Source organism: Microcaecilia unicolor, chromosome 3 (genome assembly GCF_901765095.1).
Source record: "Microcaecilia unicolor chromosome 3, aMicUni1.1, whole genome shotgun sequence".
NCBI classification, from domain to species: Eukaryota; Metazoa; Chordata; class Amphibia; order Gymnophiona; family Siphonopidae; genus Microcaecilia; species Microcaecilia unicolor.
In genome coordinates this window covers 38,797,016-38,824,502 of record NC_044033.1, presented here as the reverse complement: position 1 = coordinate 38,824,502, position 27,487 = coordinate 38,797,016, and the positions used below count along the sequence as shown (strand labels likewise).

Genomic DNA, 27,487 nt, shown 5'->3' with positions numbered 1-27,487 from the left:
TATCTCTTATTGGTAACCAATATAGCTCATGTAAAAGAGGAGTGGCTTTGGCGAAACAAGGAGATCTACATATAAGACGAGCAGCAGTATTTTGAGCTGTTTGTAATTTTTTGAGAAGACCACCTTTCAGTCCAGCATAGATGGAATTGCAATAGTCAGATTTGGTGAGGACAAGGGATTGAACCAAAATACGAAAGTTGAATTTAAATTTAGATTTGGTCACATGAACTATGCCTAAGTGTATTCTAAATACCGCGCGTAGATTTATGCACAGTATTTAGAATACGTTTAGGCATAATTGCCTAATTTGCATTAATTTTAGACACGATATATAGAATTGGTCCCTAAGCACTTTTTTATAAAGGATGTGAACCCTTTATAGAATAGCGTTCAGCACGTAAAAATTTTTGGCACCACATAGAATTCACCCCTAATTGTGCATTAGCATTTAGCACAGCTTAATAAAAGTGCCCCTTATTTATTTTTGTTACATTTGTACCCCATGCTTTCCCACTTATGGCAGGCTCAATGCAGCTTACATGGGGCAATGGAGGGTTAAGTGACTTGCCTGTGCCTGAAGTGGGTATTGAACTCAGTTCCTCAGGACCAAAGTCCACCACCCTAACCACTAGGCCACTCCTCCACTGTTACTACTATTTGAGATTCTACATGGAATGTCACTATTCCACTAGAACTCGGCCCTTGCAGATCACCAATGTGGCCGCGCAGGCTTCTGCTTCTGTGAGTCTGACGTCCTGCACGTACGTGCAGGACGTCAGACTCACAGAAACAGAAGCCTGCGCAGCCTTCTACATGGAATGTTGCTAGTGGAATAGCAACATTCCATGTAGAATCTCCAATAGTAGTAACATTCCATGTAGAATGTCCAACAGTAGCAACATTCCTTGTAGAATCTCCAATAGTATCTATTTTACTTTTGTTACATTTGTACCCTGCGCTTTCCCACTCATGGCAGGCTCAACGCAGCTTACATGGGGCAATGGAGGGTTAAGTGACTTGCCCAGAGTCACAAGGAGCTGCCTGTGCCTGAAGTGAGTATCGAACTCAGTTCCTCAGGACCAAAGTCCACCACCCTAACCACTAGGCCACTCCTCCACTCACTATTATTCACTAATAACTGGGCTTCTCCTACTTCATTTCGTTACTTTACACACAAATTGTATTTCTACAATATAATTTTATGCATGCAAAAAATTTTACACAGACAGAATCAAAATTTTCCTTTTGAAAATGTGCACAAAGTACTTGGAGAGTTTCCATCTAGGCGGGCAGTTTTGAAATTGCCCCTCCCCCCCCATCTAAGTCTAATTACCGGTAATCCACTTATATAACATTTCTGAATCAAAGTGTACATGGATTTTTTTTAATAGGGTTTGAAGTAATGTGTTAGTGATGGTGGACTGTGGTCCCTTCCTTCCAACACATTAATTACATGTGCAGTCCTAGGGAATTTCTCAGTGACAGAAAGAGAGAGAAATCCTCTTATTATAACCACCTTTTACTTGTAATGAAACAATATCGCTGCAGTCATTCAAAGATAATGACCAGTGTTAGGAGCATTTCCTGGTATTTATTTCCTGATCAAAAAGTTGAGGGCAATCATCTTTGTTCTAGGACCCAACCTGCCAGGGGATTAGTGAACAGGAAATGATCAGCTCAGAGATAATTCTTGCTGGAGCTGCCACTCTGTGGAAAGAGGTTAAAAATAGAAGTTAAATTTCTTCTACGAAGGAGATACAGGTTGCTAAGGACAACTGACATTTTTTTTTTCTAGCAGTTTATTCCTGCTGTTTTCTACACTAGCCAAAATATGGGAATCCCAATGAGCAACTTGTGGTCAAACCCCTTGGGTATCAATGAAATACAGCATAAAATGATACCATGAATAGTTCCTAGGAAAGTACCAGAGTGCTACAACAGCATTACGGTAGCAAATGAGAGATTAAGCTCACATATATTCTTTAATATCAAAATGTATGCATACTAACTATATTCAGGGACCAGTTTACTAAAATGCGGTATGTGTTTCCACTTATCATGCTTTAACAGCCCAAATCAATGTATGGCAAGTGCAAAGGCTGTGCAGTAACTGTTTGGAGGCCTTGCATGCCCCCCTTACAGTTACAGGAAAGTTCCTTACCATGCATTAAATTCATTCATAATAATTTGCACTAATTACCATGTACTAACTGTAATGTGCAGTCCCATAATCTGCCCCATTATATACTAAGCAGTTTCCTTAGGGTTTCTAGTGTGCAGCCTGTTTTTAGCACACAGTAAGCATTAACATGAACCAGTGCTAAAGGTTAGCATGTACTAAACCGTGAACTAAATGCTTAGCACACTTTAGTAAGTATTCCCCCTTAGTTAGGCCATCAAATGTGACTTAGGGGGCGGGGAGGAGTTCTGTGTACAGAAACATGACCCCTAGTGGTAGTAGTGTAAGATGACTGCTAGGGGCACCATTTTGAAGATGACACCTGTAGGGCAGGAGAGACTGGGGATCACTCTTGCCCGAAGAGCAGTGGACCACCATGGAAATTATGGTAGGCACTCTAAGATGGTAGGTGGCCTTTGCGGGGTGGGGGAATGGCACAGATCCTTCAGGCTCCGGCTCAGGATCGTTGGGCCACAGCTTTGAAGTGCAGTGCTGTCGGCACGGTAAAATGACATCATGATTTTACGCCCTTAACAGGATTTGCAGGGTGCACCCAGTATACACCACAAGTTGTGTTTTGGATTTGACATAGTAAGGAAGGGGAAGGGGTGATCTAATCTGTGCATGACCATGCAGCATACTGTAACTATATCTATCTCACTTTCCTATTTAAAAAAATTTGCATTTCTTTCTTTGCTTACTGAATTTCTGTTTTTAAAATTTATATATTGTAAACCATTTCAGAGATACACAAGTAGTGGTATACCAAGTTTTAAAAAAAATGTAAACTGTAACCTGTGGTGACCTACATATCATCACGGTAGGACAAGACAAGCGATGTTAGAGCGCTGTAAATCATGTTATATGACTAAAGGCCTTAATGCAGCTTGATAACTTCCCCCTGCCTTAAGACTTGTTATCCTATTTCTAATTGTAAAAATATGCGAGGAATTAAAGGTATCCCTTTGATACCCCAAGATTCTCGTGTTAAATAAGCCCAACAGACCTCCTGTTTATAACTGTGATCTGACCACATTAGGTTTCAGAACTCCTACAACCAAAGCCTAAAATGGTTCCTACAGGTAGCAATGTTTCACCTAATGACTGTAGCCTAATGCATAGACTGTTCTTGTTTCTCTTTATTTTATTACACTCAAAGCTGTACAAACAATGAATCTTTGCAGCATGCATCATGCATAGTATATTATATAGTATAGGAGGAGAATATTTTATGCAAATGTGTTAGCTTTTCTCTTGGCTTCCTTGTGACTGCTTTATGTATGAAAGATGAGCACAATATCAAGGCAGGCTATCCACCTAAGTGGATGAACACAAAATCCCATGAGGTAAAGATACAGATAAAAAAAAGTGGGAAGTGGACCAATGACTCCAGGATGCTGAGACTGTGGTTGTATATAAAGGAGCAAACTTTATTGTAGACTCGACACAGTACTGTGTTTCGGCCACAGGCCTGCCTCAGGAGTTTGTCGCTGGCCAAATAGAAGCAGGAGATTCTACAGCTTGTTTACCGATGCATGATAACCGCCCGTCCTATTGAAATACTTCAACAGCTTACCACTCAAATCTGTGTGCAAGGCCCCGCATGTCTGACCACAATGCTTTTTGTGGTAGCATCACCCAACCCAGGAGAGAGAGGTAAAGGGAGAAATTATAGACAACATGGGGGAGGGGAAAGGACAGAAATGTGGTATGCCATGGGTGAGGGGGGAAGGAGAGAAATGCAGGATACCATGGGGAAGGGGGAAGGAGGGAAATGCAAGACACCATGAAGGAGGGGGAAGGAGAGAAATGCAGAACCATGGGGGAGGAGGGAAGGAGAGAAATACAGAACCAAGGGGAAGGAGAGAAGTGCAGAACACTGTGGGGGAGAGGGAAGGAGAGAAATGCAGGACACCATGGGGGATGGAAGAAGAGAGAAATATAGGACACTGAGGGAGACGGAATGAGATCAATGCAGGACACTACAGGGGTGAGGGAAAGAAAGAAATGCAGGAGACCATGGGGAAGAGGGAAGGAGAGAAATGCAGGACACTATGAGTGAGCGGGGTAGGAGAGAAATGCTAGAATATAAACTCTCAGTTTATATTTGAGTTAATAGTCCCCCTCCCCCTTTTTAGGGGAAAATGTTCTCATTTTATAATCTGATGGCTTTATATTTGAGTATACATGTTATTTTAACTGTACTTGCAATGATAATCCTTGACCATGCACTAAGACCCCTTCTGGCACCTTGGAATCATAGGTCCTCTCCCCCCCAGTGTGATGACTATGATTCCTTCCCTCCCAGGGGTTGTGAACATGGCCTTTCACAGCATCCCCAGGCTGACACGCTGGCAACTACTCCAGGAGCTTTGTGCATCCACTAAAATGACTTCATTTCAATGGCTGTGCAAGAAATGGTAGAGGATCCCACATTAAACTATTTTAGGCTGTGCATTACTGACACACACACACTAAAACCTTTTTCTGATTTTATGATATTTTCCTGTAGCAGAAGCAGAAAAGCAAAGTCAATCCACTTCCCCCTCCATCCATCTGGGTGAAAAGAATTCCAGGGAAGAAAAGAAAGCAACCTTGACATACAAGTGATCAGTGTTCCACTCCAAGGATTAGTCCAGGCTGTCAATCTGTTTAAAATTAGACATAAGCATTTGTTAGTGCTCATTTTGGTTAATTAGCACACTTTTTAGTAAATGTTAGATCAGTTTAACACAAAGAAAATGCATTGGCTATTAGCAAGTGCTTTATTATTAAACTAGTAAAAAATGCCCCTTTCAAAAGGGAAGGAAACGGACGCTAGCAAGGCCATCCCCCACCCTCCATCACTGTTCCAGACTCTTCCATCCCTCCATTCCCCCCCTTCCGCAACCCAGTCAAACCCCCCTTCTCGGCAAAAACCGTCCCCTACCACTGTCCAGTACCTGTGCTGACGGGGGACCCCCAACCCCCGTCAGCCGAAGTCCTGTGCTGGCCTTCGCCGCGTTCCTCCTTCAATGATCTTCGGTTCAAGTTCCTCTGCGTGCGTCTGACGTCAGACGCACGCAGAGGAACTTGAACCGAAGATCATTGAAGGAGGAACGCGGTGAAGGCCAGCACAGGACTTCGGCTGATGGGGGTTGGGGTCCCCCATCAGCAGAGGTAGTGGACGGCGGCGGGGGACGGTTTTCGGCGAGAAGGGGGGTCGACAGGGTCACGGAAGGGGGGTCCGTTGGCGTTTCGTCGAGTGTCAGTGCTCCGCCCTCATCATCATCACGTAGTGACGTGAGGGCAGGGCAAACACTCATGGGCAAAGGGAATATCTTGACGCCTCAACTTCCGGTGGTGGCTTCATTTAGAACGTTGGGGTTGCGAATTATGTGCGGATGGTAAATAAACCAAAAAAAGTTAAAAAAAAATTTTTCAAACTTCAAAAATAAACCAGACCTTTGGTCTTGTGTACATCCTTATTGGAAATATTTTAGGACCAGCCCGTTAATGGCATAGTCAACCATTTGGTCAGCATTTTTTTTAACCCCAGCTGTGGTGTTTACATTTTTTTTACATCTCTAAAAATGACAGCAGCAACCACCACTACCATATGGATAGATGGTGATATTCAGCTGCCATCTGCATAGCTATGCAGTTTAAATTGTAGAACACTTCTTACGGCCCTAAACCTATCTTGATAAATATACAGTGCTTTGTCTCCATTTAACACTTGCCTCATTGAAAATGAAAAGTGTCTTTGATGCAAACATGCTTTTCTTTGAGCCTCAGCTGGTCCTATGCCTCCCAGATGCAAAGTTGGAGTCAGGCTGTGCTCATTTGAGCCTTCTCTCAACTAATCCCCTATCCATTGCACTCATCTGACCCAACCCTTCTGTTCACTTGCAAAACAGAAAGAACCTCACCTGCACCACACTGTTTACAGGCTGACAAGTGTCTAAGACTTTGCATTTGTTAAGTTAATGAGCATTTGATTAGTGCAGCTTAGATATTTTAGGGGTATTTCACTAAGCCGCGGTAGCATTTTTAGCTCATGGTAGAAATCAGATGGTGGTAACTGCCGAGACGCTCATAGGAATACAATGAGCGTCTTGGCGTTTACCGCCAGATGATTTCCACTGCGAGCTACAAACGCTACTGCAGCTTAGTAAAAGATCCCTATGAGGAAAGGCTAAAGGGGCTAGGGCTCTTCAGCTCAGAGAAAAGGCGGCTGAGGGGAGATATGATAGAGGTCTATAAAATAATGAGTGGAGTTGAATGGGTAGACATGAAGCGTCTGCGCTTTCCAAAATACTAGGACTAGGGGGCATGCGATGAAGCTACAAACTAGTAAATTTAAAACGAATTGGAGAAAATGTTTCTTCACTCAACGTGTGAAGAAAACTTTTCTCCAATTCGTTTTAAATTTACTAGTTTGTAGCTTCATCGCATGCCCCCTAGTCCTAGTAATTAAACTTTGAAATTCGTTACCAGAGAATGTGGTAAAGGCGGTTAGCTTAGCAGAGTTTAAAAAAGGTCTGGCCAGCTTCCTAAAGGAAAAAGCCATAGGCCATTATTAAATTGGACTTGGGGAAAATCCACTATTTCTGGGATAAGCAGCATAAAATGTATTGAACTTTTTTGGGATCTTGCCAGGTATTTGTGATCTGGATTGGCCACTGTTGGAAACAGGATGCTGGGCTTGATGGACCTTTGGTCTTTCCCAGTGTGGAAATACTTATGTACTTATCCCCTTTAGTGCACACAAAATTGGTTCTACATGTGTTAACCTACACATTAATGTGCCAAATATCTGATATGCTTGAATTAAACATTTCTAGTATGTATAAATGTGTTTTATTAATCTGAATGTGTGAATAGATCTGAAAAAATAATTAACATTCCAAAATCGGGGAAAAGGCTGAAAGTGTGCCAAATGTTTTTCATCAGTGCATACTCTTAATTCTCAATGAATGCTGTTGAGTCTCATTAATTTAGTGAAAGAAGATACATTTCTCAGGCACTAAATTGCACATCAGACTACAGTTCTACTCAGATTTTTTGCCTAGCGTTTGTTTTTTGCGTGTGCCTCCTTGATACTCATTAATCCCTCAGTCTCTATTGAATTTTGCAAGAAATAAAGGAACACACAAAACAATAAAGGGAAAGAGACCAAAATATCACTACTGAGCCCAAACCAGACTTTAGAGATCACTGGAGGATCAGATAGGACAAGAACTTGAACAGAAGAGGATATTTAACACAGATCATGGAGGACTCTTGTATTTCATGTTGATACAATTCTGATAGAAGTGACGCTCACCTGCAGCCTTGGAAAAAGGTGTTCTAGTAATTCTCTAAAGCAAAGCGAACAACAGCCGGTAATTCACAGGATATCTACTGTATGTTTTGAGTATTCCAGCTACAAAGAAGCCCGGTGAGGGCTTAATGAAAGGAAAAGAAAGAACCAGGAAGCATGGGGGTGAGGCAGCAAAGCCTGAATTACAAGAAAGGAGATAGTGAAATTAAACAGAGAAAAAGGAAGGCAGGTAAAGACCAAGTGGCCTATCCAGTCTGCCCATCCATGTGATCTGCTGTCCTTTCCTCTTCCTTAGCGATCCCATATACTTGTACCAAGCTTGCTTGAGTTCAGATAAGAGTCTTTGTCTCTACCACCTCCACTGGGAGGCCCTTCTGTTAATTCACCACCCTTTCTGTAAAAAAGCATTTCCTCAGGTTACTCCTGTGTCTGTCCCTTTCACCTTCCTGGTATGTCCTCTTGTTCCAGAGCTTCCTTTCAATTGAAAGAGACTCACCTCCTGCGCATTTGTGTCATGTAGGTATTTAAACAACTCTATCGTATCTCCTCTCTCCTGCCTTTCTTCCAAAATATACATATTGAGATTTTTAAATCTGGCCCAGTGAGGGACAGACTCACTTCAATATCATCAGTCACCAATAACAAACATTTTTTTAGCATTTAAAATTTTTTTTCAAAACAATGTATAATTTATCTTTTAAGGATCTTCAGATATCTCGCTAGCAAAACTGCATACATACACTTCTTATGCAGTAGCTGCCCATTCCTTATTGATCCAATTTTTATCTTTAAATACCCAGTTCCTTCACTTTTATGTAGAAACTAGTAAAAAAGCCCCGTTTCTGATGCAAATGAAACGGGGGCTAGCAAGGTTTTCTTCAGAGTGTGCATGTGGGAGTGTCCCTGCCCTCTGCCCTCTCTCCCTCCCCTCCCCCCTCCGAGTCCAGTCCTTCAGTGTTAAGTTTCCTGCTGTGCTGTGTTTGTGTTACAGAGAGAGTGAGGGCATCTCTCTCCCCTCCCCCCTCTGAGTCCTTCACTGTTTCCTGGGATTTCGTGCTGTGCTGTTTTCCTTCACTCATGGGGAAACCGGATATCTCTGGCGCTTCACACTTCCGGCTGGAGGCTTCATAGAACGTTGGGGTTGCCTTTTATATATATAGATAGAGAAATATGATGGCAGATAAGGACCAAATGGCCCATCCAGTCTGCCCATCCTCAGTAACCACTAACATTTCCTTTCCTAAGGGATCCCACATGCCTGTCCCACGCTTTTTTAAACTCTGACACAGTCTTCGTCTCCACGACCCCCACCAGGAGGCCATTCCATGCATCCACCACCCTTTCCAAGAAAGAGCATTTTCTTAGATTCCTTCTAAGCCTATTCCCTCTTAACTTCATCATATGCCCCTCATTCCTGAGTTTTCCTTCATTTGAAAAAGGCTCATCTCCTGTACATTAACACTACTGAGGTACTTAAATGTCTCTATCATATTCCCTCTTGCCCGCTTCTCTTCCAGCATATACCTGTTGAAGTTCCTAAGCCTGTACCTGTATGTTTTATAACCAAGACCACTTACCAGTGTTGTAACCGCCCTCTGGACTGACTCCATCCAGTTTATATCCTTCCGTAGGTGCAGTCTCCAGAATTGCACACAGTACTCTAAATGGGGCCTCACCAGAGACTTATACAAGAGCACTATCACCTCTTTGTTCCTCTCTCCTTATGCAGCCAAGCATCTTTCTGGCTTTGACCGTCTCTTTTTCTACCTGTTTGGAGACCTTAAGGCCATCAGACACAATCAGCCCCAAATCCTGCTCTTCTTTTGTACACAGAAGCAGTTCACCACCTATATTTTACCGCTCCTCTGGATTTTTGTAACCCAAGTGCATGACCCTGCATATCTTAGCATTAAATCTTAGTTGGCAATCATGGACCATTCTTCAAGCTTCGCCAGATCCTTCCTCTTGTCATCCACACCCTTCAGGGTGTCTACCCTATGACAAAGTTTGGTATCATCCGCAAAGAGACAAACCTTACCAGACAGCCCTCCCACAATACCACTCACAAAGATGTTAAAAAGAGGCTGCCCAATGACCGACCCCTGCGGTACACCACTGTATACATCCTTTTCCTCAAGCAAGTTCCATTTACCACTACCTTCTGTCTCTTTCCGTTTAACCAATTTTCAACCCAGTCAGTCACTTTAGGTCCCATAACGAGGGCACTCTATTTATTAGTTGCCTGTGTGGAACCGTATCAGAGGCTTTGTTAAGATTCAAGTACACCACATCTAGTACACCTCCCAAGTCCAACTGTTTGGTCACCTAGTCAAAGAAATCAATCAAGTTTGTCTGACACGACCTGCCTCTAGTGAAGCCATGCTGCCTTGGGTCCTGAAGTCCATTCGATTCGAGAAACCTCACAATCCACTTTAAAAGCATTTCCATTAGTTTGCTAGAGAGAGAGAGAGAGAGAAAGAGAGAGAGAGAGAGAGAGAGCATAGCCACTTAGGGCCAGATTCTATATAAGGTGCCTAAAAAATTTCCACCTAAGAGTATTCTATAAGTAGCAACTAGATTTAGGCACAGTTTATAAAATACACTTTAGGTGATATCCCAGCACCTAAAACTATGTGCCTCCATTTATACCAATGAAAATGTGGCATAAATCCCTACATGTAGATTTGTGTGCACTGGACCATATTCTATAATTACGGGTGTAAAATTTGGAATATCCACAAAACGGCCATTTCCCAGGCTACAGCTGTGCCCTTTTGAACTACATGCATTAGAATATAGGCACAGTTCATTACAGAATATGCTTAGTGAGTTATGCGCATCAATTCTAATTATTGCCAATTAGTGCTCATTATTGGGTTTTTAAGTGCTGTTATCAATGCTGATTAGCTTGTTAAGCCAATTAAGGTATGCATGTTGTTATAGAATATGCCTGGATTTCAGCACGGATCTATAGGCATGCTATATAGGATCCGGCACTGAACCCAAACCAGACTTTAGAGAGCACTGGGGGATCAGATAGGACATGAACTTGAACAGAAGATGATATTGAACCCAGATGATGGAGGACTCATAAGAGGACTCATTTCATGTTGATACAATTCTGACAGAAGCGAAGCTCATCTGCAGCCTTGGAACATGGAACCAGTGGCGTAGCAAGGGCGGTGGGGGTGGTGCGTCCCATGTGCACGCCGCTGAGGGGGTGTCGGCTCCGCTGGTTCCCTGCTTCCTCTGCCCCGGAACAGGTTACTTCCTGTTCCGGGGTAGAGGGAGCAGGGAACCAGCGGAACCGACACCCCCCCCCCCCAGCGGCGTGCACAAGGCAGGCAAGAATGCACTCGGGGGTGAAGGTTTGGGTGATGCGCTGAGGGAGGGGGTTGATGTGCCGAGGGGGGTTGATGCACTGAGGGGGGGTTGATGCTCCAAGGGGGGTGTCATGCTGCACCTGGGGGTGGGGTGCACAGCAGCGAACCGTCCTGGGTGGCCCTTGCTACGCCACTGCATGGAACATATCCAGGTTTTGATGACTTCTTCAGGGTAGAAATCCGAGACATTACATTGGAGGTTCACTTCCAGCATCAGTCAGCCACACAGGTATTCTGTAACATCGTGCCTAATTTAATTTCTAGGAATGCACAGACCCACTCATTCTCTTCCCATGGCCTTTACGTTTTGAGTTGGTGCTGTGAAATTTAGGTGCACATTTTCCAGAATAGGGCATAGGGAACATCTGTGGGTAATTCCTAATGACTGTCAATTCAGTGTTAATTAATGCCAGTAATTCATTGTAGTGCCTAATTGACTAATTAGTTTATGAAGATCTGGGTCCACACCCAAATCTGAGTGACCTTTACAGAATCTGGGGGGAAAGAGGCACAGTGGGATTGGAAACTGGCTTCCCTAACCATTAGTCTACCTCTCCTCTCTTTAGATGCAGCCACTGGTATCCTTCTAGATTTTATACTAATCTTTACCGTTATTGTTTGATTTCCTTATACAAAAAAAGGTAAAGCTACCTTAAATCAGATTCCAATAGCCCCAGCTAATGGTGTGGTTGCAACGCCTTCCATAACTGCATGAAATGTATCCATATAGCAATAAATGATATCTCCATGTAATTCTGATGTATTTAAGTAATTTTAAAGTGGAGGAAAAACCTCAAATGTTAAGGGAGCACTCCGTTGTTGATAGAACCAACATAAGGGAGGTCCCTTAAATCATCATTGGCAAAAACCTCCTTCTTTTCTTACAAAAGTATGGCGATTCTGCTCTGATACTCTTGAACGGATGATAACCGCGTAAATTTTACTAAACGTTTCAAAATGCACTTATCTTTTAGCTTTGCAGTCACCTGGACACCCTCCACGGCCCGACTTCGGCCCAAGTTTCGAATTCTGCCTGCAGGTGTGGACAGATAACGTGCATATTATCTTGTCAGTCAGACACCACGGACCCTGAGGCGGAATTCGAAACTTGGGCCGAAGTCGGGCCATGGAGGGTGTCTAAGTGACTACAAATGTAAAAGATAAGTGCATTTTGAACCGTTTAGTAAAATTTACACGGTTATCATCCGTTCAAGAGTATCAGAGCAGAATAGCCATACTTTTGTAAGAAAAGAAGGAGGTTTTTGCCCGTGATGATTTAAGGGACCTCCCTTATGTTGGTTCTATCAACGACGGAGTGCTCTATTAACATTTGAGGTTTTTCCTCCACTTTAAAATTACTTAAATACAACAGAATTACATGGGGATATCATAGTAAAAAAACATAGTTAAAACATAGTAGATGACGGCAGAAAAAGACCTGCACGGTCCATCCAGTCTGCCCAACAAGATAACTCATATTTGCTGCTTTTTGTGTATACCCTACTTTGATTTGTACCTGTGCTCTTCAGGGCACAGACCGTATAAGTCTGTCCAGCACTATCCCCGCCTCCCAACCACCAGCCCCTCCTCCCAACCACCGGCTCTGGCACAGACCGTATAAGTCTGCCCAGCACTATCCTCACCTCCCAACCACCAGCCCTGCCTCCCAACCACCGGCTCTGGCACAGACCGTACATTTATTGCTATATGAATATTTGATCATTAGATATCCTAGATAGCTCTTTTTGTCATTTAGGTTTGCATAAAATGTATGCCATATAATGCTCATGTTTACATCTAATGACTGGCTGTATTAGATCCTGAAATTAAATTAGCCAGTTCTATTGTTGCAATTTAAAAAAAACAACTCATTGTCTTGACCTTAGTATAGTTCGGGAGAGGGTAAGATTCTGAAAAGCACACATTCCCTTATCCTACTACTACTACTTATCATTTCTATAGTGCTACTAGACTTACACAGCGCTAGTTGAACATGAAGAGACAGTCCCTTGCTCGACAGCGCTTACAATCTAATTAGGACAGACAAACAGAACAAATAAGGGATCAGGACAAAGAGTAGCAAGATTCCGTGCAGAATCCTAAAGAGTAGCAAGATTCCGGAATCCCAAGACTACTACTACTACTACTACTACTTATCATTTCTATAGGATACTAGACGTATGCAGCGCTGTACAGTTGAACATGAAGAGACAGTCCCTGCTCGACAGAGCTTACAATCTAATTACCCTCCCAATTTACCAAGTGTATAAAACCTATTTCATGTTTCTTTGGTGTGAAATATCACAGCTGCATATTCTAAAGAAGCTTCAAACGATGCATTACGGGACCTAGTTCCTAATAGTATGACATAACCGTGAATGTGCTATTTTAAGACCACCTGTGTTTTCTTTCAACAGAAGAACGTAATTCATGTTTTAGATCTGAGCCAAGGTTTAAAATCTTTATGGGGTGGGGGGGGGGCGTGTGTATTCGTGGTCTATCAATAGCTTGGCCAAAGTCCCAAATAAAAGGGTTTAATCAGACGTCACGGATCGTCCAGGCAGTGCAGTTAAAAGTATCAGGAAGACCGTTTCATTTTCTTGGGTTGCTAGAAACGAAATCAGCATCGCTCGGCATCGAACTGAAACTTTGATTTAAGAGCACAAAAGCACTGCTTAATCCCTGAAGTAGAAAATTGGTCTCCTCGTGATCCATTGCTTTCACGCCGAGTCTGAAAATGCACGAGTGCAGAGAAGCCACGCGTGCTCTATGCATTCAGGTTTTTTTTTTTAAAGCTCTCTGCTGTGCCTGGGCTGCAGAATTGTTGCTGATCTAATCGGGGGTGGGGGGTGGGAAGGGATTCTGAAAGGTTCCTTGAGGCTGAAGTGAACATTTGTGAGCAGCGGAACAAAGAGAAAGGAACTTCTGTATCAAAGCCGATGTCCGGCTTTTGTACCTATTTTGAGAGACATTCTAGACGGCTAAAACTTACCTCGGCGCATATTCCCTAAAGAGAATTTCCCCGAGTAGGACGTCTTTGTTTAATGATTCGCCTTTAAATGCATTCTGTTTATGTCCTAAATAGTCTTTCCTTTCCTAATTATCGTTGCAATCAAGCTGGCGAGGGGAAATGTTCTAGATCGAATACTGAGGTGGAAAAGCTGCACCTACCTCCTAGACATGGTAGTGAGCAAAGTTGAAAAAAACTAAGACTATCCTTCCACACTGATTTCATTTTACAGCTGATCAGCATAGGCGAACGACCTTTCTTTCGATTTTAAAAAGAAGCGCGCCCACCCGTTCCACGCACACTTTCATTAGTCCAGTGATAAGGATATTTTTTTTTCTTTAGCCAACTTCATGGGACTTCAATTCGATGATTACGTTTGAAACCGTGCTTATTTTTAATTTGGTCCCAGGGGAATCCTGGCAGCCTTGATAACAGGAGGCTAAGTTTCGGGTCCCCTTTTTTGTAGCAGGACTGATAAGATTTTTAAATCCCTAGAAAAAAGTGAGAGAAAGAAAAGGCCCATCTCACATGCCCCACGAAGGCTTCATCAGACTCGGTGTGTGGTTTCTTTTATTTAGAAGGCAGTGAGGTAAGTTCATTTAGTTTGCAGACTCAATGTTGTCGACGGTACCTCAAAGAAGCCTGTAACAATTCCACTGAGACTCTGCAGATCTCACTAACAGCTGTCAAGATAAACACAGGGCTCTCCAGGGGAATCAGCGTGGCAACATAACAGAGAAAATCTGAAAAAAAGGGGGGGGGCGATGAAAAAGGGTAGAAAATCTAAAAAAAAAAACACTGAAAGAATTACTGTGCAGCCCCTCCGGTTAATAATGATGGTCGTATGTATCCAGTAGAAATAAAAAAAAGTCAAGCCCGTTCCACAAACTCAGACTTCCAAGAATAAAATATCTGGGAGGGGGGGGGGGAGCCCTCCTGTTAGTTTGAGGCGTGCAGTTAAAAGGAATTAACTTGCAATCTGAATGGAGCCTCGGAAGGTTGTCTGAAAAGCTGTGATCGAATTGCATTACAGTCCCCCAGGACACGGAGATCAAATTACCAGGATTATTATACTAGGAAACAGCATTACACGTTACAGTAATAGAGTCTTGCCAGGCTATCTTGGATTCTCCAACATACCTAATTGCATTTGCAGGGGTGGGGAGAGATGGAGACCAGGGGGTCGTCGGCTGGTGCTGCTTCGGCATCTCATTCGGCCCCTAACGAGCTGAGCCATGCCCCCCCCCCCACTCCCTCCCTCCCTCCCAGCGCCAGCCGGGGTTCTTTGGGCTTCTTCCCTGCTCGCCTCATCTTGCAATTTTTCTGTGCCTAGGAGATAAGAGCCCAACATTCCCCGTCCAAAACCCCGAATTCTTTTGAGTGATGGCTATAATTACCAGATCATCACGATCGATGTTTGAGTAGATGGTGTCATAGGCGTTTTGATCAAATTGGGCTTTAACACCTGCTGAAGCAAGTTTAGGCTAATAAAGCAAATATATATATATATATATATATATATATATATATATATATATATAGTAATAATAATACTACTGATCTGAAGCCTGCTTTTTTTTCCTTTTAAGATACGAGCTTTCAAGAAATTGGAGCCTGGGAACTACGGTGGGGGATACTGTAGCATTTCTTTTTCCTAATGTGAGCGGCACAGGCGCTTAGAAATGGCTAACACCGTCCTGGATCGTTCCCCCTTCTCTGTGAAACCCAGGCACGCTTTAAGGTGGACCGTAATGACGCTGGAGAGCAGGAAGAGTGTTAGAGCAGGATTCAGCAGCCTCCCTCTTTAACTTAGGCTCTCCCTCTCTGCATTGCATCCAAGCTTCAGTGATTTGCTGTTTGGAGACTGCAGATTTGCATAGCCTTCTTGTCCTCCTCGCAAGAATGTTTTCTCCCCTGCTTCTTTCATAAGGGCGCACTATTCTCTAAAAACCATCCTCCGGTGTTACTGTCAGTAGTCAGACCAAAGAGATTGCTGGGGGGGTGGGGGGAGGCTGATTATTCAGTAGCTGTAGTGAGGTTATCCCGTGACTCTAGGCAAGTGGACACAAGGAATGAAAGGAAGAGAGCTTCGATTATGTTCCTCCTCACTCCGCTCTTGTGAAGTGGCATTTTTTTTATTATTATTATTATTATTCTAATTTTTATGATTATTTTTTGTACATTTAAATGATTGGATATTCCCATCATTTTGGATTATGGTGGCCGGGTTTTATTGTGCTTTTCCATAACGGTTTACAATTTTTTTTTAGTCTTTAAAACTGTGGAATATTAATGGCAAACGAACCCCGGGACCTGAAACTGGCATCTCAGTCTAAAAGACCCGAGGCATCACTTTAGGAAGTGCAGAAACACGCTGGATTCTCTTTGGATTTGGGGGGCCTTTCTTGGATGGTTCTTCCTTTCTTTCTAAAGCGGACGGTATGGAGACAAAACAGTAAAAGAAAGCCCAGAGAGAGGATTAAAACGAGTCCGAGCCGCCATGCTGGGGGGCAAGAGCTTGTGAGTGGCAAGCAAAGTTTGCGGCTCGGGGAGGGCTCGCCATGCCGCCCAGGATGGGGCTGAGCCCGGGCAGCGAGCCGGCTTCGGCTGCCGGGAACCTCCGCCTTGCTCTCTGGATGGTGCCCCTCACCCTCAGCGGGGTGCTGGGAGGGAGCCGGGGCGCCTCCACCTTGGCAGCGCATCACATCCACCACTTCCACGGGGGCAAACACCTAACAGTGCCTATCGCTATCTACAGGTCGCCGGCCTCTTTGCGAGGCGGACACGGTGGGTCTCGCCTGTGACCAGAGGTGGTCTTTTTTGTTTCGGGTTCTGGGTCTGTGTGCACAAAGCGAGTTTACTTTTGCATGGGATTGAATGGCTTTCGCTCACTGTGGCGGAGTCCTGAGTTTGGGCTGCTTGAGCCGAGGGGGTAGTGAGTGGGGGGGGGGGGGGGGGAGAGAGATCAGGGTTCCAAAAGTTTCGGCCGAAGAAGGGGAAGCCCTCCCGTCCCTGACTGAACGCGATTGTCCAGCTCACCTGCCGGCCAGATTGCTCCTCACCTGCAGGCAGTCGGAGAGGGCGCCCTCTACAGACTGCAGGGACTGGCAGCCGAGCCTCCTGGCTGGGGGCCCCCATGCAGGGAAAGGGAAAGAGTCTGCAGAAAATTCTCCTGGTTGCAAGGATCAGGACGCTTTAGCTGGTCCGGCTGACTAGAACTGCCCTTGTGAAGCAGAGAGTTTGGACTAAAGCTGCCCTTCAGGTCTCCTGCTCTTTCTGCCTTCCGGGCCGGGGTCCCTTCTGAAGGGGCAACAGCCGTCCTTGTCTGTGCTCTGCCCGTGGCTACCGCCGCTGCAGCCTCCAGTCGCTGTCCATTTCAGCACCACGAGGGCAGCGGCAGCAGCGTGATGGATAGATCTAGTGGGGGGTGAATAAAGTTGCGGTGTTGGTTATGGAACTGTGAGTTGGCATCATTCGAATGTACTAAAGGTTTCCTTTATGCGCTTTTCCTTCTTTTTTTTTTTTTTTTCAGTCTTTGCTGTTGCACCTTGCACATCTTTCTGCCCTGTCTTCCATCTTGATATAAATCTCACTGTAAAAATCTATTGAGTTTAGTGCCAAGACGCTTGAGTGGAGTAATCATTGAGCATTTCTATTGAATAATATATGCTTTCATTTTCCTATGTTAACGTTTCATTAAAATTATTAGTACGAGAGGTGAAATGAAAATGATTTCTAGTCGGCTGTGCCTTTATGGCGCTGAGGGCTGTAAGGGGTAATTATCACCCGATCTAACTCACTGTGGTTCAGGAGAAATAAGGAATTCAGATTAAAAGAAATATGCACTATTGATTTCAATGAGCAATGGAAATATGTAATGGGAATTGGTAAACAATGACAAACTGACTTATATTGGTAAAACAATGTCACTGTTACATAACACCAATTCTTTGGAAAAATACCAATAAATTTCTCTGTACTTTACTGAATGAAAGACATGACTGCAAGAGTATATTCAACATTCACTTATATTAGAAATGTGCCCAGTTTATGTCTTGTATTTTGGTTCTCAAATACCTGCCAAACTTAGAGGAGTGACTGGAAGAAATGACTTCAGCTAGAGTCCAGTAAATTACAACAATCAAGAATGCACTCCTTATCTTTGTTGCAAACTAGTGGTTTCTGATGAGAATATACAGCTTCATTCTTCTTCATTTTCCCATGTTGTCATGCTTCATTTACACTATCATGGATTGTCACTTACAAGACTTAGAAGGCATCAGAGCAGATCTCATGGTTAACCTCTGCATACTTATGCATGCTGGCCCACTTTTACCCATTACGCTGTTAGGAAATTTCACATTTTCTTCCCTGAAACGAAATAACTAATGAAAACACTCTAGTCTTTAACTGTCTTCAATAATGCCAAAAAATGATTAAACTAGACAGTCATAGTGTGTAGCTGCAAGATGAACTAAACATTAGCATAGGATAATAGACATTACACAATCAGCTGCTGGGGAAGAAGAATTCAATTCAACAAGAGTCCCAGTGTAGGGAGGTGGGGGAGGGGGGGAGGTCATTTGTTTGTCAAGGTAGTAATATGCTTATAAGTGTACTTTAGGTGAATAAGCGGTATACAGTTTTCCTTATTTACTATAGCATATATACTTATACATCTGATGTCACAAAATATGTCACCGCTTACTAGAATGTTCCCTTGAGTTTCCCCATGACTCTCATAAATACACTGTAAGAAAACGGCCAGGTACAAATTCCTCCAAATATTTTCGAAGTGATATTTCATTCAGATTTACAGCATCAGGGTATAGGAATGTTTTAACTGAGGAGCACACACAGTCACAGGAGCAGTGATTTTTTTTTTTTTTAAGCTGGACTGCAGCAGTTAAAACTACCTCACCATTATTTTTAATGTTCACTTTTCCCTTCTTATGTCAAAGCACTCGTACGTTAGGTTTTCATCCGACATTGCTAATTCGAGGTTCTTCAAAATCGTGCGGCTTTGCCTTATAGATGGGGGGAAAGTAATGCAGGCTAACCAGACTAACCAGATTAAAACCCCACTTAAATACTCAGCTAGCTAGGCCACTAGCACTGCTTAATGAAGTAAAATGTAAAATATAATTCAAAAGAATCAAAATGTTGTTTGGAGATTAGAAATCATAAAGGGGGTGTTAGACAATGAAGTGCCTTTCTAAGGAGGGCTTTAATCTCCTTTTGTATGGAGGCAGGTGAGAGTCTGCCTCTTCTGCCATTAACTAACCACTCATTTCACACTTGGACTAGCTGGCTACACACTAGGTAACTCAGACCACTTTATCATGTCTTATTCTACTGTACTCATAATTTGCTTTCAGTTTAGCCACCCAGCCAGTTTTCACGATTACTCTCGTCCCCTTCTATATCTCAACTGTACTTGTCCCCTCGTTTGCCTATTAAGATGTTTCATTGTACTGTACAGTGTCAGCATCATATCAGTGTTAGTGAATGCTCTAATATGTGCCTGTTATGACGTTGCATTTGTGTTGTGCTGCCATTGTGAGTATCATATCTATGTTATGTGAGTATTTTTTTTTCATGCTGCCTATTATGATATCATCCATATTCTGCAACAGTTATCATATGTCTGTTATATGATTGTTTTACAGTGCTTTTAAATGTGTATAGTTTTGATACTGTTTCGTGTTCGTCCTATTACTGGGTTTCAATTTGCATGTCCATGAATGTATTTATGCTTATATTTGTCATTTTTTTTTATTTTTTTATTTTTTTTTTTTTATTTATAATTTCAAACAATAATATACAAGATAATCTTGCTTTAGGTAATACAGAGACATAAGTCATATTGAATCAAGTAAATAATTACAGGGGAAAAAATAAAAAAAACGAATCTCCCTTTCTTAGACCACAACTATAAGGAAGAGGGTCAGAAAATTTGAGGAGAAATTTAACACAATCATACTTTATAGAAATTAAGACCTAGACCTAACCACAGGCATATTAACACTATCTTGAACCCTAATCCTGGAAAGTCATTTAGCAAGCTTCTTTAATTCAACAAAACTTCTCAATTGTTCAGGCTCAAAAAAAGTATACTTATTTTCCTGATACTTTATAAGACATTTACAAGGATAAGCCAGCAAAAAACTGGCTCCTAGCTTTTTAACATCCTCTCTCAATAACAAAAACTTCCGCCTCTTTTCTTGAGTGGACTTTATCACATCCGGATAGATCCATACTCGAGCACCATAAAATAATTTTTGAGAGTTCTTAAAGAATAGTTTCATAATTGAATTAACATCGGGCTCAAAAATAAAAGATACCAATAAAGTAGCACGAGATTGGATCTCAGTCAACGATTTCTCAAGAAATGCTGTCAGATCCTGTAATTCTGAAGGATGTAAATCCTGTTGAACCTTGGTTCTCTGCTGCTCCTCATTTTTTCGTGGAATTGGGAGATAGTATATTTTATTAATCGGAGGAATACAATCAGAGGAGTAGTGGAGAACTTCAATTAGATATTTTTTAAATAATTCCATTGGGCCCAACTCTGTCATAATTGGAAAATTTAATACCCTCAAGTTGAGGCGTCTGTTGAAATTTTCAATTTGATCTAACTTGTTATGTAGGATAATCTTATCCTTAATCAAACTTTCAGTTGTATTTTTTAATGAGGTAAGTTCTTGTTGAAACAAAGCCTTTTGCTTCTCAGAATCTAATTTGAATTTTTCAAAAGAGTCATGCAAAGAATCTACCTTAATCACTAATGAAGCCGTGTCCAAAGCAGCTTTCGAAGTTGTCTTATGAAGATTCTGGAGCATTGCCCAAATGCTCTCCAGAGAAACCTCCACGCGGGCTCCTGGCTCCTGATGAAAACCTTCAACAGCATTTACGGTGGGGGGGGGGTTCCGACTGCGATACTCTCCTCGGCGCCTTCTCCGGTCACCTCCGAAGGTTCCACCTCCCCACGGAGTTCTGCTGGACATGGAGGCGGGTTCAATTCGGGCGAGGAAAGCGTCGTCTCTAGCCCCAGGGGAGCCACCGCTCCTCCGATCGCTCCCACAGCAGGGCTCCTCGCCTCTCTATCCCGTGGAGTACTCGTCGCGAATTCATCAAGGGTCCGCTGGACTGCTTGGGAGGCTCTGGGCGCAGTCGGTAAGCCCCTAACCAACCCTTTCCTTTTTGTATGGGGCATAGTTTGTATTCAGGAAAATAGGAATAGGAGTCCGCAGAGCCTCGATGCGCGCTAACGAGTAGCGTCCGCCATCTTAGACCTCGTCATTTTATTGTTGTTATACTGTTAACAAAATTGTAATTTTTATGTCAAGATGTACCTGCTAAACATGAGCTTGGGTGAATTTCTTCTTAAATGTAGTCAATGAATCCTATATATGCAAGACCTTCTCAGTCTATATATACATATAGGTCTTGTATCCAAGACCCTATCACCTTCCAATGGGCTTCATTTTTATCTAGAGCTATTGTAATGACTATGACTAGGGAATTACCTACATTGTGGAATGAAGATCAAAAAATCACTGCGGGGTAGTAGAAGACCCACCAAACTAGGGAAAAGTCAATTTGCTGTTGTGAATAGACTATAACAATCAAATGTTATTTTTCTATCTTATTTGGGACTCTTTAAACTGTATGCCATAATTAAATAGGGTCCTTCTCCTAGAATGCTAGAAGCTACTGGGGGTTGTGCATTATATTACACTTCACTATCACCATGGAATGCTCTTCCCTTCAATATTTGGCTTGGACTTTCATATCTCAAATTTCACACTGCATTGAAAATATAGGTATTTCAGAAATCATTTGGAGATTAAGTGGTGAACAGTGACAGTGCATTGCAGATTCACTGACCTGACTGGATTGGATGGATACATTTAATTTGGCTCTATGTCCTGATTTTTTTTCTTTATTGTCATCTGTTTTATGAATGGCTCCTTACTCTTTTAATAATTGGCATTCTTTTCCTTTATTTGATTTTATTGTAAACCACCCTGTGATGTTCTCAGGAAGGGTAGTATATGAAATTTTAAGTAAACCATAAACCATGACACAATGTTTATGTTTTTTTTTTTAGGCATTGGTTTGATATACTGCTATGCAGAATCTGATCAAAGCAGTTTCCAGTATTAAAAACGATATAGTTAGAGGTGTTATTTAGTTTAGCAAAATTTACAGTTAGTAGCAGTACTCTAAAAAGTGTCTTTTTGTGCTGGACAGCAAACTGATGAGATGATTTTGAGTTGCTTGCAAACCGAGCCAAATTCTATACACATTAATTGTAATCAGACTATGCTTAATTCAGAATTCTGGACATACAGAGGGCAATTCTGTGTCTAAGTGCTCATGGGTATGCACCCCCTTGCATGTGTAAGTGCATAGAAAAGTAGCACTTCTGCATATCCAAATTCCATGACACGTGTAAGTGCTACTGGACTAGATCCTATATATCACACCTAAAAAATTGGCGCCAAAATGAAATATGCCTAGGTGTATTCTATAAAATACGCCTAAATTTAGGTGTACTTTATAGAACAAGATTAAAATTCTGTGTGGCTTATAGAATATAAATTTAGTCATGGGCAGGTACACCAACCTGCTTATTTTCAAAAGAGAAGTCCGGCCATCTTCCAACACAACTCGGGAGATGGCCGGCCATCTCTCAAGTCCGGCAAAATCGGCATAACCACAAGTCGATTTTGGCCGTCCTCAACTGCAGTCCGTCACGGAGCCAGCCAAACTTCAAGGGGGCATGTTGGAGGCATACCGAAGGCGGGCAGGGCGTTGTTAACACATGGCCGCCGTCATCCGATAATGGAAAAAAGAAAGACGGCCCTGATGAGCATTTGGCTAACCTTACTTAGTCCATTTATTTTCAGGACCAAACTTCAAAAAAGTGTCCAAAGTGACCAGATGACCACCGGAGGGAATTGGGGGATGACCTCCCCGTACTGCCCCAGTGGTCACCAACCCCTCTCCCACCCTAAAAAAAATTAAACACATTTTTTGCCAGCCTCTATGCCAGCCTCAAATGTCATACCCGGCTTCATGACAGCAGTATGCAGGTCCCTGGAACAGTTTTAGTGGGTGCAGTGCACTTCAGCCAGGCGGACCCAGGTCCATCCCCCCCCCCCATCTGTTACACTTGTGGTGGTAAGTGTTGAGCCCTCCACCCCCCCCCCCAAAACCCACTGTACCCACATGTAGGTGCCCCCCTTCATCCCTAAGGGCTATGGTAGTGGTGTACAGTTGTGGGGAGTGGGTTTGGGGGGGATTTGGGGGGCTCAGCACCCAAGGTAAGGGAGTTATGTACCTGGGAGCAATTTGTGAAGTCCACTGCAGTGCCTCATAGTGTGCCCGGTTGGTGTCCTGGCATGTGAGGGGGACCACTGCACTACAAATGCTGGCCCCTCCCACAACCAAATGCCTTGGATTTGGCCGGGTTTGAGATGGCCGGCCTCAGTTTCCATTATCGGCGAAAACCGATGCCGGCCATCTCAAACCCGACCATCTTTGACATTTGGCCAGCCCCAACCGTATTATCGAAATGAAAGACGGCCGGCCATCTTTTTCAATAATACGGTTCGGGACTGCTGTTTGCGGCGCCGGCCATATAGATGGCCACCCATGTAGATGGCCAGCGCTGTTCGATTATGCCCCTCCAAGTAAAACTTGGTGTAAATGCCAATTCCTAAATTACACATGGACCAGGTGCATTCTATAACAATGTGCATAGATTTTAGAAACACCCACGACCCACCCATTCCATGCCCATGGCCACACCCCCTTTTTAACTATGCAACTTAGAATTTATGCACATCACATTATAGAATACGCTTAGACTGTTCTGTGTGTAAATTCTAATTTATGCCAATTAGTGTCAGTAATTGCTTGTTAAGTGGCAATTGTTGGAGCTGATTGGCTTGTTAAGTAATTAAATTACATGTGCCAATCCAGAATATGACTGGATTTGCATAGGCAACTTACATCACACTATGTAGAATCGGTCGGAGGGGATTCTGCAAGGGTAGTGTACATGTGGTGAAGCATGAGTGGGACATGAGTGGGCTTCCCCTGCCACATTTCAGCACCCACAGTTACACCAAGTCTACGGCTGGTGTAACTGTGGTCATGTAAGTGAAAGGCGGTGATTCCAAATGTGTCCTGGGGGAACCACAGCCAGTCAGGCTTTCAAGATATCTACAATGAATATGCATGAGATCAATTTGCATAACAAGGAAGCAGTGCATGCAACTTGATCTCATGAATATTCATGGTGGGCAGTGGAGTACCAAGGGGGGGGCGGTGGGCGCGGTCCGCCCCGGATGCACGCTGCTGGGGGGGTGCTGCACGCCTGTCGGCTCCACTTGTTCCCTGCTCCCTCTGCCCCGGAACAGGTTCCGGGGCAGAGGGAGCAAGGAACGAGCGAAGCCGACAGACGCGCGGCACCCCCCCAGCAGGTAAAAATGCACCCGGGGGGTGTCCTTTCGCCCTAGGAACACCACTGATTGTGGGTATCCAGAAAATCTGATTGGCTGGGGTTTCCCAGAACAAGTTCCAAAAGTACAAAAACTAGGGGACACTCAAGGAAGTTACATGGAAATACTTTTAAAACAAATAGGAAGAAATACATTTTCACTGAATAAATAGTTAAGCTCTGGAACTCTTTGCTGGAGGATGTAGTAACAGTAGTTGCTGTATCTGGGTTTAAAAAAAGGATTGGACAAGTTCCTGGAGGAAAAGCTCTTAGTCTGCTATTAAGACAGACAGAATGCCCTGGGATTGGTAGCACTGAATGTTTCTACTATTTGGGTTTCTGCCAGGTACTTGTGACCTGGCTTGGCCACTGTTGGAAACAGGATACTGGGCTAGATGGGCTATTTGTCTGACCCAGTATGGCTATTCTTATGTTCTTATATTGTAGCCCCTAATGTAAGGAGCACCTATGCTGGGTTACACTAATATTTTATAATGGAATCTGGGTGGTCAGATCCTGATATAGAATAGGCTCTCACTGTGTGGCATTGGGGAGCCTAGAAGGAGGTACCCAATTATAGAACTACCTCTATAGTTTATAGAGTATACTTCCATGCTGCTTCTAGTGGAATATTATGGTGGCTTATTATTGCACTTATCTACCATTCTACATTGCATCTGTCACTGTGATTCTGTGATTGAGGGTTGAGAGTAGGCCTCCAATTAACACAGTTGGACAAGGTTGTGTAAATAAGGTCATACTTTTAATCAGTAAACCTGAGCTCTGTTACTTCACAGGGTCAGGGAAAAAAAGGTAAAATCTCTTTAGTTCAGAGGAAAAAGTCTTGACATGGGTTTATAGTTGATAGGACCCCAAAACACACTCTGTAAAGTTTCTCTATCACTCTCTTTCTCTCTCTCTCTCTCTGGGCCAGTTGGGCCTCAGAACCAGGTTCACATATATCCAAATGAAAAGGTTGGCTTACCTCAGCCAGGTCATAGTAGCTAGACGTACATAGTGAAGTCATATGATAGAGATCACTTCTTCCATCCCTGGGTCTTTTATAGTTGCTGGTTCCTGTCCTTTTGGCTCCACCCCTCCATCTCACTTCCTCCCTAGGTGGGACTAGGGATTTTAAGGTGGTTCAGACTACCTGAGGGACTATTCTTAAAGGTGACAGGCAGTGTTCTATATCTCCCCTCACATTCACATTGCTGCAACCATCAGTGTATGCTCATTCTGTGTTCCTGAAACCTGCAGACGCTATCCAATAATCTGGTTGTTTCAGTCTTATATAGCCAGATATATTATTTCCACTTTCTACCAGATTACACTACCTGAATATGCTTGAATGCCACTCAATCAGGCATGTATTTCATGCACACAAATTTTGTAGGTTAAAATTGGCCAAAAACTATCCTCAGTACATTTTCACTTGAACATGTTTCGTACATGGGCAGAACTCCATCATCTTCAGCTACGAAGGGATAGTGGTGATGTCAGTAACATGGAAATATGGATAGTGCTTTGGTTGCAGTACAAAGGAATTTGATTCTATTAGACACTTCTACTAAAGTGCTGTAAAGTTTTACAGTTAACCAAATAGGAAGTACCCCTATGCGGAAAGTGCAAAGCTTGTATGGTAACTGTTGGGTGAATTCCCAGTATCTTCTCATATAGTTAGCACAGAGAAAACAATCTTTAATGTGTCTTAAAAGCATTAACATAGCAGACGCACCTGCCACCTCCTCAGTGGGAAATATGGGGGCAATTCTATAACAGGGCAATTCTATTTAGGCACCCCAAGGATGTGTGGTGAAAGCCTATTCTACGATGACATATTGGTACTCAGATTCCATTATAGAATACCAGCATCACCTGAAATAATGTACCTTACATATACATCACTGATAGTTACATAAGCCATAGACATGCTATAACTATGGTCACGTAAATGTGGTATTCTGTAAGATTCACGTAAGTAGTAGACCCATGTATGCCCATGTGTATGCCCACTTGCATTTCATGCACTATGCCACTTCCACATCCCTCTACAGAGTAGTGCTTAAGTGCCTTTCTCCACTTTTGCGGGCCAAGTGTCCACTTATGTCCGTAACTGCTAGTATTCTATAGAAATACAGACACAGAAAAGTGAAGGCAGATAAAGACCAGATATGGCCTATCTAGTCTGACCATCCATGCCATCTGCGATCCCTTCCTCTTCCTTAGAGATCCTACTTGCCCCAGCCTTTCTTGAATTCTGATACTGTCTTCATCTCTACCACCTCCACCAGGAGGCCATTCCTTGACTTCAGCACCCTTTCCCTGAAGAAGTATTTTCTCAGGTATCTCCTGAGTCTGTCCCATTTCACCTTCATCCTATGCCTCATCATTCTAGAGCTTCCTTTCAATTGAAAGAGACTCGCCTCCTTTGCATTTATGCCATGGAAGTATTTAAACATCTTTGTCATATCTCCCCTGTCCCGCCTTTGTTCCAAAGTGGGATGTAAGATGGGAGTAACTGGTGAGATAATTAATTTTGTTGATGACATAAAGTTATTCAAAGTCGTTAAATCGCGGGAAGATTGTGAAAAATTACAAGAGGACCTTACGTGACTGGGAGACTGGGCGTCTAAATGGCAGATGACGTTTAATGTGAGCAAGTGCAAAGTGATGCATGTGGGGAAGAGGAACCCAAATTATAGCTATGTCATGCAAGGTTCCACGTTAGGAGTCACAGACCAAGAAAGGGTTCTAGGTGTCGTCATTGATGATACATTGAAATCTTCTGCTCAGTGTGCTGCTGCGGCTAAGAAAGCAAATAGAATGTTAGGTATTATTAGGAAAGGAATGGAAAACAAAAATGAGGATGTTATAATGCCTTTGTATCGCTCCGTGATGCGACTGCACCTCGAATATTGTGTTCTATTCTGGTCGCAGCATCTCAAAAAAAGATATAGTGGAATTAGAAAAGGTGCAGAGAAGGGCGACAAAAATTCACTGGCGTTCCTAGGGGGAGCGGTGGGTGCGGTCCACCCGGGTGCATGCCGCTGGGGGGGGGGTGCCGCGTGCCTGTCTGCTCCGCTCGTTCCGTGCT

At 43.2% G+C, this 27,487-nt stretch overlaps 1 protein-coding gene and 1 long non-coding RNA gene across 2 annotated transcripts in view; one reads left to right on the top strand and one right to left on the bottom strand.

Moving 5' to 3' along the window:
* Positions 1-27,487, top strand: part of NRXN1 (neurexin 1) — a 2,115,739-nt gene that overhangs the window by 1,290,808 nt on the left and 797,444 nt on the right. The window lies entirely within an intron of this gene.
* LOC115465399 lies at positions 7,721-26,716 on the bottom strand. The gene is made up of 3 exons (XR_003941407.1): positions 26,701-26,716; positions 22,551-22,552; positions 7,721-7,802 (listed from the first exon to the last, which is right to left on the bottom strand). It is a non-coding gene; the product is annotated as an uncharacterized LOC115465399 (long non-coding RNA).